The sequence below is a fragment of the Triturus cristatus genome, chromosome 5_2, assembly GCF_964204655.1.
Source record: "Triturus cristatus chromosome 5_2, aTriCri1.1, whole genome shotgun sequence".
NCBI classification, from domain to species: domain Eukaryota; kingdom Metazoa; phylum Chordata; class Amphibia; order Caudata; family Salamandridae; genus Triturus; species Triturus cristatus.
The window spans coordinates 1,087,892,215-1,087,911,570 of record NC_140588.1 but is presented as its reverse complement, the minus strand read 5'-3'; the positions used below and the strand labels follow the sequence as shown (position 1 = coordinate 1,087,911,570).

Genomic DNA, 19,356 nt, shown 5'->3' with positions numbered 1-19,356 from the left:
GACTTTTCCTTTTGGATAATACAGTTCTTTAAACATAAGATATTAGATATGATTTGGGATTAGGTTGACATGACCCCTCAGACTTCTGTCTCCACATGTAGAGCTAAATGTCAAGTCCCCTTCACCCCCTAGTTGCACGTCAATCACACGTCATATGGCTGCGCGCGCATCTCTGCCAAATATTTTCTGCTGACATTGCAGGATTCTCTTATGGATCCACCCACTTGTGACATCATGTTTAATGACGTTTCTAGTTACGCCTATGTTTACGCCTTTTTTCATTACGTATGTGTATCATTATCTGTATTATCAGCTGTTACGCCTCCTGCATCTGTCTTAATGTAATGCTTTTCATATAAATACCTTTACTTGTCAATAATGTATTGCCTTCCCTTCCTGAACCTTCGTGGTGATGGAATTTGAAGCCTACGGTTCGAACTGTAATTCCTTTGTAGAGGAATAAAGCCTTTCAGAACCTCTAATACCACGGATTCTGCCTCTTATTTTTACTGAGTTATTCTTACTAGACTTTACCGCATAAAAAATAGTACCGGTAATGAAATATTTACCACAGAGGAGAGGGAAATAATTGATTGATTTAAAAGCCCCCAGCTGAGAGTGCGAGGGTTGAGGGTGGGCATTCACACTAGGGGGAGATTGAGTGTTTGTTAGTGCAGTGCAGTGCAGCGCAGTGCAGCGCAGCGCAGTAACGTGCTGCACGGGAGAGAAAGCAACGCAGAGCCATATTCATTACCATGCCTTGTGCTGCTCACTCCCCCTGTGCTGGTGCACAGACACACTGCATACACCCTGCACAACCCTTGCACCATGGTGCGAGGCGTGCGTGTGCGGTCCAGCATAGGATTCGAAGGGAGGCGACCCCTTATAGTATGATATCCCACGTGTAGACACATTCTGAAACATGCCACACATTTCATGTGTGCAGTGCTGTGCAGTGCACATGCAATATGTGAACGTTTGCAGCAATGAAAACATGTCTCCATAGGAAGGCTGCTTCTGGCGCAAAGCCTGGTCCGGCTACCGTAGCAGATCGCGGTCTGCGCCAGTTCTTGCATTAACCTGCCCGAGAAAAGCCCCCTTGATGCAAAGTGGCCTGAAGCCGCGCAAAGCACTGTCTGCGCTTGAAAGTACAGAGCGAAATACAGAGTTCACTGGAACGTGAGCGGCATATTTACTAAATAACCACGCAACGCAGCAAGCCACCTTGATGCGCTGTTTATTAGGAAAACATTATTTAACATTACATGGCACATTTCTGTCTTTCCCCCGCACTGGCACATAACGTGCTGCATAGCGCCAACGCAGGCAACCTTGCACCATGGTACACGGGTGCCTGCGTTTCTGCAGGATTGTTTTGTCCAAGAAGGAGCTCTTTCCTGCTCAAGAACAATCCTGAGACAATACAGCACACACAGAAAGAGGAAGAAAGGTGGAGAAATAAAGATACTTCTCGCACGCGTTACGCCTCACCTCAAGAGGCGTAGCAGGTTTGACGCATTCTCAGGTTTACCAGCAACGGTAAATCTGGGAAGCGCCAAAATCCATGGGTGGATGCGTGGGAACACCCACTGCAACGCCCATAGAACGCCTTCCTGGGGCAGAGCAACGCAGCGCAGCGCGCGCAGCGTTATCGTTCTCTCGGTTTATGAAGCTGCACAATGACACGCACTTGCGCGGCTAGATAAATCTAACTTAAGAGTTGCGTCGCTCGTGTCCCGCTGCGCGGCGCGAGGGTGGCCCAGGTGCAGCGCACCTCTTTGATAAATAGACCCCTAAACATTCTTCGAAGTTTGCTCTGCTTTGTGTCACTTTGCACAACTTTGACCCAGCACAAACCACTAGTACATCTGGTCGGGTGAGTGGAAAACCCTAACCCTCTCCCGTTACTATAAAGTTGGTCATAAGAGGGATGAAGATATTGAACATGTGTGAAGTGTTATGTGCTGGTTCCGATGTCTGTGTCTGTGAACATCGGTTGCACTTGTGGCATACAGTGAAGTCAATCTAAGCCATGCCCTTCTGGTGAACACCCCATCGTGCCCGTCTCAGCTGAGGCCCGTGGCACTGCACGTGTGCCCGCAGTATGTTGTGCCCGGCGCCAGCCCCGGATGGGCACACCTGGTGTGCTCCTCGCTACACAGGCCTCGCGTGGACCTCCCGCTCCCGTGGCACGGGGTTGAAAGGGGGCATCAGTGCCTGGTGCAGTCCCGTGTCCTGAGCTGCCCCCCCACCCCTTCCAGGGTTGAACTCAGGAGGGAGCTGGGGCGCTCGATGAAGCGCGCACGCCCCGAAGCGCTATTCAACTCCTTCCGTGCTAGTCAGGAAACATCTCATGTACATTTAGGAATGCGAGCTTCTGCACCTATTAAGCGTAATTGCATGGTATAGGTCGAGGCCCTATAGTAACGGCCATTTACGTTTCCTTTCACAACAGACGGCGTGTGTTAGAAAAGGTAGATGGACCGGGAGGGTCGGCCGGGGTCAGGAGGAGAGGTCTCCGGGGAGAGCCGTCTCCAGCGATCGTACAGACAAGTAACTTCCCCCCCACAGACAGATATCACACACGGATAAGGTTCAGTGATCTTTATCGGCACTTATTTAAGGTACGGTAAAATGGTACAAGGAGGTCTGGACTCAGGGGTCCCCTCGATTAGAGTCTCGTAAGGTAGGGAAGGGGGTAGCGGGACAGTCTATTTACCAATCAGGTAATTCGGATGAGATGGTGATGAGCTCACAATCCTCGAGCTTGGTGGTTAGGTGGTATGGGCCGCGGCAGCGCCAGCAGGTCCCGGTGCGGATGGTCGATACAACGGGCCGCGGCAGCGCCAGCAGGTCCCTGGAAGATGAACGGTCCGCGGCAGCGCCAGCAGGTCCCGGTGAGGATGGTCGTTACAACGGGCCGCGGCAGCGCCAGCAGGTCCCAGGAAGATGAAGGTTGCAGAGGGCCGCGGCAGCGCCAGCAGGTCCCGGTGAGGATGGTCGGTACAACGGGCCGCGGCAGCGCCAGCAGGTCCCAGGAAGATGAAGGTTGCAGAAGGCCGCGGCAGCGCCAGCAGGCAGGACGATGGTTCACAAGAGCGGGCTACGGCAGCGCCAGTAGACCGTCAGGGTTGAGTTCACTCGGTGTCTCTCGACTCCAGGATACAACTGCCTTCCTGCTCCGGAGCTGTCTTAGTTATAGGGCTGGTGCCCTTTGATGTCCGGACCCTCGCACTTGGAGGTCGGAGGGTCCGGGATGAAGGTGTCCAGACACCCAGCAGGGGGTGGAGCCAGCGCCTGGGGGCTGCTGGAGGCGATCGGCACCTGGCGGGGGAAGAGCTCTTGACGCTTCGTTCTCCCATTGACCTGCCAAGTGGTCCGCTCACCTCCTGGGTGGATGGTGGTGCCGGGATGTCGGGGCCGGCCAGGCCCGGGGTTAGGGTCGAGGTGAGGCCACGCGGCCGCGTGGTGCAGGGCCCAAGATGGCGGCTTGACCTGGCCGGGGAAGCCGGTGGGGCTGGACCCCGTGATGAGTAGGGGTCCGAGGGCAGAGGGTCCGTCGGGAGACGGAGTACAGGGGCTTGTCACGGGGGTATGCCGGGTGGGCCGGAGCTCGGGCCCTGTCGTGCGGGGGGGGAGCCAGCCCTCTGTGTGGCCTGTCCAACATGCGTCCCCCCCAGCTGAAGGCGGGGAGAGTCACCCATCTCCTTGGGGACTCTCTTCGTCGAGGCGGAAAAAGCGGGACAGGCCGTCCGCGTTGGCGTGGTCTTGGCCTGGCCGGTGCTCCACAGTGAAGTCCATTCCCTGCAGGGAAATGGACCAGCGCAAGAGTTTTGGGTTCTCCCCCCGCATCTGCATCAGCCATTGCAGGGGTCGATGGTCGGTTTGTACCCGGAAGTGGGTACCGAAGAGATAGGGCCGGAGCTTTTTGAGGGCCCACACTACTGCAAATGCCTCCCTCTCGATTGTGCTCCAACGCTGTTCTCGGGCCAGGAGACGTCGACTGATGAAGGCCACCGGCTGGTCATGACCTTCGGGGTTCAGCTGAGAGAGGACGGCCCCGATGCCGTGGTCGGAGGCGTCGGTCTGTACTACAAATTCCCGACTGTAATCGGGGGCCTGGAGCACCGGGGCGGTGCACAGGGCGGCCTTCAGCTCCTCGAAGGCCGCTTGACAATCAGGAGTCCAGTGGACCCGCTTCGGTTGATTCTTGGATGTGAGTCCCGTGAGGGGCCCCACGATGCTGCCGTAGTCCTTCACGAACCGCCGGTAGTAGCCGGTGAGCCCCAAGAAGGCTCGGACCTCGGTCTGGGTGACGGGGGGCTGCCAGGACTGGATGGCAGCAATCTTAAGTTGCAGTGGGGCCACCAGCCCGCTTCCCACTTGGTGCCCCAGGTAGGTCACAGACCCTTGGCCAATTTGGCACTTGCCGGCCTTAATGGTGAGGCCGGCCCGCTGGAGGGCTTGGAGGACCTCTTGGAGGTGACGGAGGTGGTCGGACCAGTGGCGGCTGTATACAGCGATATCGTCCAGGTAGGCAGCGCTGAATTCTTCGAGCCCTGCCAAGACCTGGTTCACAAGACGTTGGAATGTGGCGAGGGCATTCTTCATGCCAAAGGGCATGACCTTAAATTGATAGTGGCCATCGGGGGTGGAGAAGGCTGACCGTTCCTGAGCCCTGGGTGTGAGGCCGATCTGCCAGTAGCCCGCCGTCAGGTCGAAGATACTAAGGTAGCGGGCGGCCCCCAGCCGGTCGATCAGCTCGTCTGCTCGGGGGATGGGATGAGCGTCGGTCCGGGTGACAGCGTTCAAGCCCCGGTAGTCGACGCAGAATCTCAGTTCAGGGGCGGTGCCGGGGGCAGCGGCCTTGGGAACTAATACAACCGGACTGGCCCAGGGACTGTCCGAGGGCTCGATGACCCCGATCGTGAGCATCTTGGCCACTTCCTCCTGTATGCAGGCCCGTACCCGATCTGGTACGCGGTAGGCCCGGTGCCGGACAGGGGGACTGTCCCCGGTGTCTACGTCGTGCAAACACCAAGGGGTGACCCCGGGGGTGAGTGAGAACAGGGCAGCGAACTGCAGCAGGAGGTCCCGGCAGTCCTGGCGTTGCTCCGAAGTGAGGGCGTCGGAGAGCCGGACCCCATCCACGGAGCCGTCCTTCTCCTGAGTCTTTAAGAGATCCGGGAGGGGCTCGGAGTCTTCTTCTGTACCACTGTCGGTCGCCATCAGGAGGCTTAGTTCGGAGCGCACAAAGTGTGGTTTGAGCCGGTTGGTGTGGAGGACCCGCAGGGGGTTCCGGGTGGACCCCATGTCGATGAGGTAAGTGACGGGGCTTTTACGCTCGACCACTTTGAAGGGCCCCGTCCACTTGTCTTGCAGGGCACATGGTTCGGTGGGGGACATCACCCATACTTGCTGCCCAGGCTCGAACTCAACGGAGGAGGCATTGTGATCATACCACCTTTTCATGTCCTCCTGACTGGCCTCGAGGTTCGCCTTGGCCATCTCCCTGAAGCGCCGGGTCTGGTTTCGTAGGGCCAGGAGGTATTTGAAGACGTCTGGAGGGGTCGTTAGGGGGGCCAACTCCCAGCCCTCCTTCACGAGGCTGAGGGGCCCTCGCACAGGGTGTCCGTATAGGAGTTCAAAGGGGCTAAAGCCGAGGGACTTCTGGGGTACTTCTCGGTAGGCGAAGAGGAGGCACGGGAGCAGTACATCCCACTGGCGACGGAGAGGCTCTTCCAATCCCCCAATCATCCCTTTGAGAGTGCGGTTGAACCGCTCCACTAGTCCGTTTCCTTGGGGGTGATAGGGGGTCGTGAATCTGTATGTGACCCCGCATTGTTGCCAGAGGGACTTCATGTACTTCGATATGAAGTTCGTACCTCGGTCGCTGACGACTTCTCGGGGGAAGCCTACCCGGGAGAAGATCCCCATCAGGGCCCGGCCAACCACTGGAGCGGTCACGGTCCGTAGGGGCACCGCCTCGGGATAGCGGGTGGCATGGTCCACTAGTACCAAGATGAACCTGTGTCCTTGTGCCGTGCGAGGGTCCAGCGGCCCCACAATGTCTATCCCCACCCTCTCGAACGGGGTGGTGACCACCGGGAAGGGTTGTAGAGGAGCCTTAAGCTTCCGGCCACTCTTCCCGCTTGCTTGGCATGTGGGGCACGATCGGCAGTGGTTCAGGACGTCATTCCTCATTTTTGGCCAGAAAAAGTGGGTCACCAGTCGACTGTACGTTTTATCTTGGCCCAGGTGCCCAGCCAGGGGGACATCGTGGGCTAGGTTGAGTAGAAAGTCTCGGAAGCGGAGCGGTACCACCAGAACTCGACTGGCCCCCAGCTTGGCGATTCTTTGCTCGCTGTAGAGCAGGTCGTTATCCCAGTAGACCCAGTGGGTTCCGGTGGTGTCCCCGGCGGCTTGGGTGCTGGCTTGTTGGCGAAGTCCCTCGAGGGAGGGACAGGTCTTTTGCTCCTGGCGGAACTGTTCTTGGGTGGGCCCCCCTTCTTGCCGCCACTGAGCCAGATCCGGAAGGTCCTGGGGTTGCGCGTTTTCTTCGGGGGCCGGGTCTGGGAGGTCGGCCTCGCCGTTGTCCTCTACGGGGGCAACCGGGGGCGGAGGTGCCGGCCATTCGGTTTCTTCTGATCGGGGGGCGGCCCGGCCGGCCATGGATCGGGTGGTTATGCAGGCCCAGTCCGGGAGGCCCAGCATCCCCAAGTGCTCTCTTCTCTCGACGGTGGCCCACGGGGAACTCTCGAGGTCATTCCCCAGGAGGCAGTCCACGGGGGCATCGTCCCGGACCGTCACTTTCAGTAGGCCGGAGACCCCTCCCCATTCAAACGGGACGCAGGCCATCTTGCACATGCTTTCAGAGTTATCTGCCGAGCGGACGGGGCAGAGAATGTTCGGCAAGATCTGCTCGGGCTTCACCAGGTGACAGCGGACGGCCGTCACGCTGGCGCCGGTGTCGCGCAAGGCCTCAGCTCTCTGTCCATTAATGGTCACCCACTGACCGTATTTCCTGGTGTTGGCGGGTAGGGGAGCCCGCGGAACCATGTCTCTTCCCCCTAAGCATGCCAGGACCATGGCGGCCGGTTCCCACCCTTGCTGGTCCGGCTCACACTCCTCGGGACCCTCCAACGACTGCTCCTCCCCCAGGGCAGCGGCAGCTACCTGGCGGGGTTTGGGCGTTTGGTTCAGCGGGCAGTTCGGATCGTTGGCGTAGTGGCCTAGTCGCTGGCATCTGTGGCACGTGACGTTGGCTCGGTACCCAGGCCGCAACGGGGGGTTGCCCCGGCCGGCCGGCGGCGGGGTGCTGGCCACGGTTGTTGCTGGCAAGGCGTCTCTCCCCCGCCCCTGGCCTCCTCCTCCTCCCCGAGGACGGTGCTGGCCTTGGTTGCTTCTGTTCTGGTCGTGTGGCCCTTTCCGGCCCACTCGGGTGCTCTCCCACCGGTCAGCTTCGGCGGCGAGCTGCCGGGGGTCAGTCAGCTTACTGTCGAGTAGATGCTGCCGGAGCTCGACGAAGCAGTTGTTTGACAGGTGTTCCCATACCATGAGGTTGAAGAGCTGTTCGTAGGTGGTGACCTGACTTCCCTTGATCCAACCCTCGAAGGCCCGGCTGAAATAGTTCACGTATTCCACCCAAGTGGTACCTGGGATCCGGGTGCAATCCCTGAACCTCTGGCGGTACATCTCGGGCGTGAGGCCGTAGCGGGTGAGGAGGGCAGCCTTCATGTGGTCGTAGGACGACATTTGGTGATCGGGGAGCTGCAGCAGGGCATCGCGACCCTCGTTGATAAATCTCCCCCAAAGTCCGGCTCCCCAATCACTCCGGTCGATCCGGTGGGAGGTCATTGCGATCTCATAGGCCTTAAACCATTGTTGTATGTCGTCTTCTCGGACATACTCGCGGACCACATCCTTGGGGATGTGAACTTTTTTCTCAGTTGGTCCCGGGGTGTGTGGTCTTTCAGGCACCCCCAAGTCCTTATGCTGTTTGCGCAGTTCGATCTCTGCCAATTGGCGCTCGTGCTCGAGCGTTATCTTTTTCTCTTCCAGCTCTCTCTGTCTCTGTTTTTCTTCTCGCTCCTCTCGAATCCGCATATGCTCGAGGTTGAGTTTCTGTTCAGCTAACTTGAGCTCCCCATCCATCTTGAGTCGTGCCATCTCTAATTCGTGCAGTCTGACTCTGTCTCTTTCTCGTATCTCCTCCGGTGAGAGGCCCGTTCCCCGTTCCTCGGGAGTCGTGGCGTTCCCCTCTGGTGTGACGCTGTTTTGGTCTGGTGTGACGCTGCTTTGGTCGGAGGGTCTTGCGACCCCCGTTTCTGTCCACGACTCAAGGGCGTGCTTTAGGTCATCCTTGGTACTCAGGCCAGTGGTAGCAATGCCAAGTTCTATGCAAAATTGTCTCAGTTCGCGGTGGTTGTACTCCTCTAGTTTCTCCATTTGGAACTTCTCGGTGGAGCTGCTATCTTTGGTCGACATCGTGCTTTGTCGTGGGGTGAGCTACTCTCTGTACGATTACGCGTTGATTCGGATCGCGCCGCTGGCCACCAATGTTAGAAAAGGTAGATGGACCGGGAGGGTCGGCCGGGGTCAGGAGGAGAGGTCTCCGGGGAGAGCCGTCTCCAGCGATCGTACAGACAAGTAACTTCCCCCCCACAGACAGATATCACACACGGATAAGGTTCAGTGATCTTTATCGGCACTTATTTAAGGTACGGTAAAATGGTACAAGGAGGTCTGGACTCAGGGGTCCCCTCGATTAGAGTCTCGTAAGGTAGGGAAGGGGGTAGCGGGACAGTCTATTTACCAATCAGGTAATTCGGATGAGATGGTGATGAGCTCACAATCCTCGAGCTTGGTGGTTAGGTGGTATGGGCCGCGGCAGCGCCAGCAGGTCCCGGTGCGGATGGTCGATACAACGGGCCGCGGCAGCGCCAGCAGGTCCCTGGAAGATGAACGGTCCGCGGCAGCGCCAGCAGGTCCCGGTGAGGATGGTCGTTACAACGGGCCGCGGCAGCGCCAGCAGGTCCCAGGAAGATGAAGGTTGCAGAGGGCCGCGGCAGCGCCAGCAGGTCCCGGTGAGGATGGTCGGTACAACGGGCCGCGGCAGCGCCAGCAGGTCCCAGGAAGATGAAGGTTGCAGAAGGCCGCGGCAGCGCCAGCAGGCAGGACGATGGTTCACAAGAGCGGGCTACGGCAGCGCCAGTAGACCGTCAGGGTTGAGTTCACTCGGTGTCTCTCGACTCCAGGATACAACTGCCTTCCTGCTCCGGAGCTGTCTTAGTTATAGGGCTGGTGCCCTTTGATGTCCGGACCCTCGCACTTGGAGGTCGGAGGGTCCGGGATGAAGGTGTCCAGACACCCAGCAGGGGGTGGAGCCAGCGCCTGGGGGCTGCTGGAGGCGATCGGCACCTGGCGGGGGAAGAGCTCTTGACGCTTCGTTCTCCCATTGACCTGCCAAGTGGTCCGCTCACCTCCTGGGTGGATGGTGGTGCCGGGATGTCGGGGCCGGCCAGGCCCGGGGTTAGGGTCGAGGTGAGGCCACGCGGCCGCGTGGTGCAGGGCCCAAGATGGCGGCTTGACCTGGCCGGGGAAGCCGGTGGGGCTGGACCCCGTGATGAGTAGGGGTCCGAGGGCAGAGGGTCCGTCGGGAGACGGAGTACAGGGGCTTGTCACGGGGGTATGCCGGGTGGGCCGGAGCTCGGGCCCTGTCGTGCGGGGGGGGAGCCAGCCCTCTGTTGCACAACCCTCGAGGTGTGAGGAGCGTCCCTGGGTGGAGTGTAAATGACGCCCAGTGCCCCTGGTCCCTCGGACTCCTGACGCACCCCTGGCACTGCTGGACCCCTCACAGCACCGGGCACCAGGCGAGATGCGGGGCACAGAGCAGAGGCACACACGGGGCACGTGACGCTAGGAACGGGATGGGCACCGGGGCGGTGGATGACGCTCGAGCGGCAGTGCCCGAGGCCCGCCTGCAGTGAGTGCCACCCGTGCCAGCTCAACTCACTCTCCGGAGGTAGTGCCCGGGCTCAGTACCCGCAGTGAGTACCACCCGTGCCAGCTCAGCTCAGACTTGGGTAACAGTGCCCGGGCTCACCACCTGCAGTGACTAGCACCCGTGCCAGCTCAGGCAGCAGTGCCCTGGGGGGCATCTATGTCCTTGGTGACTAGAGCGCCCACCTCAGCCCCAGCGCCCACCTCCCGTCAACTCGATCAGTGATCTGTCTGTAACTCAGGCCCCTTGACGAGGGCACCCGAGGTCACGAGGGCCAGCACATGGGGCGGCGGCACGTGCTGATATGTTAATAGACCACCATGATGGGGCAGCTGAATACACTCAGAAGGTGCCAGAGAAGGGGCAGCTGCCCCTGTGGGGGTCTGTGCTGATGCCAGCTCGGACCCCCTAGGGGCGGCTGGAAGAGAGATATGCTGGCACCTCACTGAGGGCATAGCTTGTGTCCCTGGCACACCCTCTGTCCGATGCCAGCTGTGCCCTCGCGGGCAAATATACAGCATGCTGGTACCCTACATAGGGCACAGCTCCTGCCCCTGCCCTCGGAGACTCTGCCCGATGCCAGCTATGCCCTCGCGGGTATGTATATGGCATGCTGGCACCCTACAGAGGGCACTCCTCCTGCCCCTGGGAGACTCTGCCCGATGCCAGCTGTACCCTCGCGGGGATGTATATGGCATGCTGGCACCCTACAGAGGGCACAGCTCCTGTCCCTGGGAGACTCCTTGTCCGATGCCAGCTGGGCTCTCGGAGGAGAGTTAAGGCTTGAGGCCAGCCGGCACCCTGCAGAGATCACTGCTCCTGCCCCTTGGAGACTCCCTGCCCGGTGCCAGCCAGGCCCTCGGGGTGCAGCTCACGCACGAGACAAGCCGGCACCCAGAGGGCACAGGTCACAGGCTTTGGGCAGTGCCGGTGCGTGATGGGTGCGCGTCACTGTCACTGCAGAGAGGCTTTAGCGCTGGTGGCGCCCTGTGCGACAATGTTTGTTGATGCCCTCCAATGACCACCTTTGTCAGGGATTCCCTCACTACCACCCTTCAACAGTGCCACCCTTCAACAACTCTCCATAACTATTCTCTCACACAGGCATTAAATTAGTTTTATAGCGCCACTCATATCAGTTTAGTGTGTCAGAGCCTTTTACATCACAAATATTACACTGAGACAATGTGGGCTGGCAGACAAAGTCACCGCAGGGGACCCTCATAAGAGGGCGGCCCCTTTAGTGCCACAGGATGGCACACTGGGCAGCCTAGGGTCCAGAGACCCCTTTGGGGTCCCGCACGTCGCTTCCGGCCGTGGTTGGGGTCGGGAGGAGGTATAAATTCCTCCCCTGCCCACCTGGCGGCCTCTTTGTCCCCTCGCCCTGACGCCGTTTCCCTCCCTACCGCTTACCCGGCGTAATCAGGGTGGGGGGGCTAAGGATGTTCTAATCCGTTTATTTGTGTTGCTGGTGGAGTTACATGGCGATCCAGAGCTGGAAAGGTACTCAGGGGTACCCTCTTCAGGAGCACAAAGGGTGCTGAGGCCGAATATCCCCAGGAAGTCTGTGCCGTGGACCCTGGGGTGCGACGGCGCCTCATCTGTCCTACGGGCGGTTGGAAACCTGTACAACTGGGGGGCGCTTGAACGCTCCGCCCCTCGTAGGGGGGGTGTGAGTTATATAGTGGACCAATGGTTCACCGGAAGTGGGAGGGGCTATCCCCTCACCACAACCGCTAAGCACTGATTGGCTAAGGCCACGACGCAAGTTGGCCCATCAGGTGGTAGGCCGCGAGGGGCGGCTGCCTTGGGATCGCCTGTAAGATAACCCACCATGTTGGCATATTTGGTATGCTAATAAACCTGCAGGAATTTTCTCCACCAAAAAGTTGTCTTGTCTGCTTATTTATGCTACCTGGATGTTGCTGCGGGAGGGCTGGTGAGTGTGGCCGATATTGGCACTATCTATCCAGTGGTGTAGCTAGCCCTTTGGCTGCCCGTGGCGGTCACTGCATTTGCTACACCGTGGCGGCCGATTGAAGAGTGGGGGGGATTGTCGCACCGAGACGACAGGTAGGAGTGGGGGGAGGCCGCTGCCACCAAAACTCGTGTCGCCTTAAGTGGACCACCCCCAACCCCCCCCCCCCCCTGCTACACCACTGAATCAATTATACGTGTGTAAATCAGTGTATGGGAAACATTGCATAAGACAGAGGACTTCAAAGGAGTCGTGTCATCCCTACTCGTAGGCAGTATAATTTAAGAGTGCGTGGTCTGGAGAAGCAGAAACTTCGAATATAACACTTCACACCGTGGTTGGGGGTTCTCTTGAATAATAAGAATTGATTTCTGCCCAAATGAACCCATTTTGCAACATTAGGATAACGAAAGACCGGGGTAAAATCATAACGCTGCAATCTATCCCTTGTGGTTTGCATGCAGCGGTTTGATGACAGTTCATAGCTCCCTCTTCTACATTAGGATTTGAACTTACAAACTGCGAGTAACAATAGGATCTCTTTGACAAGAGCAGTGACCTACTGACTTATTTACATTATAGGCTCTTTGTGATGTGCACGGTGCATGTTCTTTGCAGCAGGCACCTTAACCCTCTGTGCTACCTTCCGATGAATCAAAACTTCCTCTTAACAAAGCTCCAACGTCTCGCTCCAGAAAGAATATTAATGCCTGGAGTTACCGAGTCATGTTTATTGTTGCAGGAAGAGAGCGCCGCAGCAGGGGCTTTGAAACCATAGGATATGTTGCGCCGCCACAGAGCCGGCCCTGCCTAGAAGTTACATGTTTTAACTTAGACCCACTGATAGTGAAAGTGGAGAGCGGAGCTCGGCTCTATGTGCCCAGATCAATTAAATAAAAGACCCCGAACGTTCACGCAAAACCTTTTATTTTATTTTATTTTCTGATTCATAAGCAAAGCAAATCTTTAACTGCAGCGCACGGGTGGCATAAAAGCGCGCCTCCTGATCTGTTAACACCGTTTTCTCTCTTCTATTCCAAAGAAGTTTAAGATCGTGGAAAAGAAAGAGCGACAACAGTGTTCGACAGTGCAGGCTTTTGGGCAATGAGACACGTGCCGATTTCAGAGCACGAATGGCGCCCCCCTGACCTTGGCACCCGGTGCGGTGGCACCGCTCGCACCGCCCAAAAGCCGTCACTGCTTTAACAAACACCACAAGACACACACTACAACGTACAGCCAGAGTCACATGTGCGTACCGAAGACACAGTATACACACACAGCATACACATACACACACAGCCAGAGAACACACACATGCGCAGTGCCGAACAAACACAGTATCCACACAGACAGCATGCACACACACATGGTGCCCAGCAACATACACACACATCCAAAGCATACACACACAAACACAACATAGACACACACGCCCAGCCAGAGCACACACACACGATGCTCAACACACACACACACAGCCAGAGCATACACACACGCCCAGCCAGAGCACACACACACGATGCTCAACACACACACACAGCGAGAGCATACACACATGCCCAACCAGAGGAAACACACACACGATGCTCAACACGCACACACACAGCCAGAGCATACACACATGCCCAGCCAGAGCACACACACACACGATGCTCAACACACACACACAGCCAGAGCATACACACACGCCCAGCCAGAGCACACACACACGATGCTCAACACACACACACAGCGAGAGCATACACACATGCCCAACCAGAGGAAACACACACACGATGCTCAACACGCACACACACAGCCAGAGCATACACACATGCCCAGCCAGAGCACACACACACACGATGCTCAACACACACACACAGCCAGAGCATACACACACGCCCAGCCAGAGCACACACACACGATGCTCAACACACACACACAGCGAGAGCATACACACATGCCCAACCAGAGGAAACACACACACGATGCTCAACACGCACACACACAGCCAGAGCATACACACATGCCCAGCCAGAGCACACACACACACGATGCTCAACACACACACACAGCCAGAGCATACACACATGCCCAGCCAGAGCACACACACACGATGCTCAACACACACACACAGCCAGAGCATACACACACGCCCAGCCAGAGCACACACACACGCCCAGCCAGAGCACACACACACACGATGCTCAACACACACACACAGCCAGAGCACACACACACGCCCAGCCAGAGCACACACACAGCCAGAGCATACACACACGCCCAACCAGAGGAAACACACACACGATGCTCAACACGCACACACACAGCCAGAGCATACACACACGCCCAACCAGAGCACACACACACACGATGCTCAACACACACACACAGCCAGAGCATACACACATGCCCAGCCAGAGCACACACACACACGATGCTCAACACACACACACAGCCAGAGCATACACACATGCCCAGCCAGAGCACACACACACGATGCTCAACACACACACACAGCGAGAGCATACACACAAACACAACATAGACACACACGCCCAACCAGAGCATACACACACGATGCTCTACACACACACAGCCAGAGCATTCACACACACAGCCAGAGCATACACACACGCCCAGCCAGAGCAAACACACACAATGCTCAACACACACACACACAGCCAGAGCATACACACACGCCCAACCAGAGGAAACACACACACGATGCTCAACACGCACACACACAGCCAGAGCATTCACACACCCAGCCAGAGCACACACACACGATGCTCAACACACACACACAGCGAGAGCATACACACACGCCCAACCAGAGGAAACACACACAATGCTCTACACACACACAGCCAGAGCATTCACACACACCCAGCCAGAGGAAACACACACACGATGCTCAACACACACACACACAGCCAGAGCATTCACACACACAGCCAGAGCATACACACACAATGCTCAACACACACACACAGCGAGAGCATACACACACGCCCAACCAGAGGAAACACACACACGATGCTCAACACGCACACACACAGCCAGAGCATTCACACACCCAGCCAGAGCATATACACACGCCCAGCCAGAGCACACACACACAATGCTCAACACACACACACAGCGAGAGCATACACACACGCCCAACCAGAGCACACACACACAATGCTCTACACACACACACAGCCAGAGCATTCACACACCCAGCCAGAGCATACACACACGCCCAGCCAGAGCACACACACACGATGCTCAACACACACACACAGCGAGAGCATACACACACGCCCAACCAGAGGAAACACACACAATGCTCTACACACACACAGCCAGAGCATTCACACACACCCAGCCAGAGGAAACACACACACGATGCTCAACACACACACAGCCAGAGCATTCACAAACACAGCCAGAGCATTCACACATGCCCAGCCAGAGCGCACACACACGATGCTCAGCACACACACGATGCTCAACACATACACACAGCCAGAGTATACACACACCCAGCCAGAGCATCCAATCAATCAATCAATCAATCAATCATTACACTTATAAAGCGCGCTACTTACCCGTGAGGGTCTCAAGGCGCTGGGAGGGGGGGGGGCTGCTACTGCTGGAAGAGCCAGGTTTTGAGGAGTCGTCTGAAGGTCAGCAGGTCCTGCGTCTGCCGTAGGTGGGTAGGGAGGGTGTTCCAGGTCTTGGCGGCGAGGAAGGAGAAGGATCTGCCGTCGGAGGTCGTACGTTAGATGCGGGGGACTGCGGCGAGGGCAAGGCTGGCGGACTGGAGCCGGCGGGTGGGGATGTAGAAGCTGAGTCGGCTGTTGAGGTAGGCTGGTCCGGTGTTATGGAGGGCTTTGTGTGCGTGGGTGAGTAGCTTGAAGGTGATCCTCTTGTCGACGGGGCGCCAGTGTCGATCTCTCAGGTGGGGGGTGATGTGCCTGCGGCGAGGGACGTTGAGGATCAGTCGGGCGGAGGCGTTTTTAATGCGTTGAAGTCGTCGCAGGTGTTTGGCCGGGATACCTGCGTAGAGTGCATTGCCGTAGTCCAAGCTGCTGCTGACGAGGGCCTGGGTCACCGTTCTTCTTGTTTCGGTGGGGATCCACTTGTAGATCCTGCGGAGCATGCGGAGGGTGTTGTAGCAGGAGGAGGAGACAGTGTTGACCTGCTTCGACATGGAGAGGGAGGAGTCGAGGATGATTCCCAGGTTGCGTGCGTGGTCGGTGGGTGTTGGTGCTGTTACCAGCGTGGTCGTCCACCAGGAGTCGTCCCAGGCGGAGGGGGTGGTTCCGAGGATGAGGACCTCCGTCTTGTCCGAGTTCAGCTTCAGTCGGCTGTTCCTCATCCATTCGGCGACAGCCTTCATTCCCTCGTGGAGGTTGGTTTTGGCGGTGTGCTGGTCCTTGGTGAGGGAGAGGATCAGCTGGGTGTCGTTGGTGTAGGAGATGATGTCGAGATCGTGCTGGCGGGTGACGTGAGTGAGGGGGGCCGTGTAGACGTTGAACAGCGTCGGGCTGAGGGATGAGCCCTGGGGTACGCTGCAGATGATGTCGGTGGCTTCACACACCCAGCCAGAGCATTCACACACACAAACACACACACACACAGCCAGAGCATACACACATGCCCAGCTAGTGCACACACACACACGATGCTCAACACACACACATAGCCAGAGCATTCACACACACACAGCCAGAGCACACACACATGATGCTCAACTCACACACAGCCAGAGCATTCACACACACAGCCACAGCATACACACACACACAGCCAGAGCACACACACACGATGCTCAACACACACACAGCCAGAGCATTCACACACACAGCCAGAGCATTCACACACACACAGCCAGAGCATTCACACACACACACAGTCAGAGCACACACACACGATGCTCAACACACACACCATCCACCCGCCTTGTATTAGAAACCCCACCCAAAAGCACAGTCTCAGGAAGTATCCATGGTGCGTGCAGCGTACACAACAGACGCTGAGCCAGCACACGCTCACAGTGTAACCTGCACACGCAGTATACAGCACTTTACAAAACTGTAACTGCACTCACCACATAACATTCACCAGACGTACACTATGGTCACACATACACACACCATTTGTCAGTAGTTAGTAGTTAATTCAACCTGAGCACACGCAGAATGCACTGCCCTCAGCGTATAACACAGTCGATGTGCGATAAACACACTGTGGGCCTCATTGACCACAAAATGACGCAGCGCGGCGCCGCCATCCCTTTTGCAGCACCGAGCGGCTTCATTTCGAAAGCATAGGGATGCGTCGTATTTACAACAACATGTTGCATCACCCAGCTCTTCCTTGCGCTGCGCACAGTTGGCTCCACGTGCCGAGGCGGGCACACTTACATAATGGTGCACGGCTGCCTGCGTTGCGGGGATGGTTGTTTTTGTGCAGGAAGGGACACCTTGCACAAAAACAATCATGAGAGGTGATTTCCTCTTTCCGTGGGCGCTGCAGAATGCCGCACGCAGGGAAAGAGCAAAAAACGAGGAGAAATGAAAGGATTTCTCTTCGTTGCGCCTCCCTCGCCTCCACGGGGAGGCTCAGCATTCTGACAAATTCCCAGGTTTACGAAACGTTGTAAATCTGGGAATGTTGCAGAATCCATGAGTGCTGCGTGGGAACCCCCCCCCACAGCAACACCCATGGCCCGCCCCTTTCATGTGAAGTGCTGCATGAAAAGGGGCCGTATTTACAAGGCCATGGAGAGCCACGCAGGGTGGCTTTGCGTGGCCAGCACAGTACGCCACCGGTGGGTCAATAAAAGTGAGGCACCGGCGGCAGAAGGGGCTTGTAAATAAGCCCCCAAGTGTTCCATACAAACAAAAATATATACAGTAAATAGACACAAACGAGGTCTGCACTTAGTGTATTCAACACGACATACTATATGTTCAACAAACACCGCACGAAAAAAAATACACACGTCACCTTCTGCCCACGGGGTTTCCAAAACAATGTAAACGCGGTGTCCTCAATACACAAGAAGTGCACAAGGCTCGCACAGAACACGTTACGCGCACATGCCATGCAGACCCTACCCGCTGCTTCACCGAGGCTCTGTCCTCTGCTCTGTCCTGGGGCAGGCGCTCTCTCCTCCTGTCCCAGCCTCCTACTCTCCTTGTGAGGTCACCCTAAGCCGTACGCCACAAACCGTGTGAGCCTGTGCAAACCGTGCTGCCCAAACACGTGTACCTACCTCCTACGTGGAATTCCGCACCCACGAGCGGCGGGCGGGCACCCAAGTGTGAGCCCGGGGGCCCGAAATAGCCCTGAAGTCCGGGAACAGCTGTGAGCATCTCTGGAGCAAAATAGCAGCTCCGAGGGTCAGCTGGGGGGGTTACTCATCGCCGAGCATGGGGTGAGGGCCCAAGGTCCGAGGGTGTGTGGGCTGCAGGGTGAGAGGGCCTGAGGTCCGGGGGTGAGAGGGCATGAGGTCTGGGGTGAGAGGGCCTGAGGTCCGGGGTGAGAGGGCCCGAGGTCCGAGGGTGTGAGGGCCTGAGTGTTCGGGGGTGAGAGGGGAGGGCTGCGGAGTGTGAGGGCCTGAGGTACGGGGGTTAGAGGGCTGAAGAGCGTGAGGGCCTGAGGTCCGGGGGTGAGAGGGCCTGAGGTCCGGGGGTTAGAGGGCTGCAGAGTGTGAGGGTCTGAGGTCCGTGGGAGAGGGGGGAGGGGGGGAGGTCCTGGGTGTGAGGGCCTGAGGTCTGGAGACAGAAGGCAGCAGAGTGTGAGGGCCTGAGGTCCAGGGGTTAGAGGGCCGCAGAGTGTGAGGGTCTGATGTCCGGGGTGTGAGGGCCTGAGGTCCGGAGACGGAAGGCAGCAGAGTGTGAGGGCCCGATGCCCTGGGGTGCAGCAGAGTGTGAGGGTCTGTGGTCCGTGGGTGAGGAGATGAGGTCCGAGAGTGTGAGGGCCTGAGGTCCTGGGCGTGAGGGCTGCAGAGTGTGAAGGCTCTGATGTCCGGGGTGTGTGGGCCTGAGGTCCTGGGTGTGAGGGCTGCAGAGTGTGAGGGCCTGATGTCCGGGGTGTGAGGGCCTGAGGTCCGGAGACGGAAGGCAGCAGAGTGAGGGCCCGATGCCCGGGGGTGCAGCAGAGTGTGAGGGTCTGAGGTCCGTAGGTGAGGACATGTGGTCCGAGAGTGTGAGGGCCTGAGGTCCGGGGGGAGAGGGCAGCAGAGTGTGAGGGCCTGAGGTCCGGGGGTTAGAGGGCTGCAGAGAGTGAGGGCCTGAGGTCCTGGGCGTGAGGGCCGCAGAGTGTGAGGGTCTGATGTCCGAGGTGAGAGGGGCTGAGTTCCGGAGACGGAAGGCAGCAGAGTGTGAGGGTCCGA

General features: G+C 57.7%; 1 protein-coding gene across 6 annotated transcripts in view; it reads right to left on the bottom strand.

The window, feature by feature from the left end:
- The window catches only part of LOC146829723 (gap junction alpha-3 protein-like), a 184,703-nt gene that overhangs the window by 78,698 nt on the left and 86,649 nt on the right, over positions 1 to 19,356 (bottom strand). For 5 of the 6 annotated variants that reach the window (XR_014962288.1, XM_085608434.1, XM_085608433.1 and 2 more), the window contains exon 1: positions 18,077 to 18,208. The exons of the other annotated variant lie outside the window; for it this stretch is intronic. The gene's annotated coding sequence lies outside the window, so the exon portion shown is untranslated. Of the gene's footprint in view, positions 1 to 18,076; positions 18,209 to 19,356 lie in introns of those variants that run through there. 6 annotated transcript variants of the gene reach the window in all.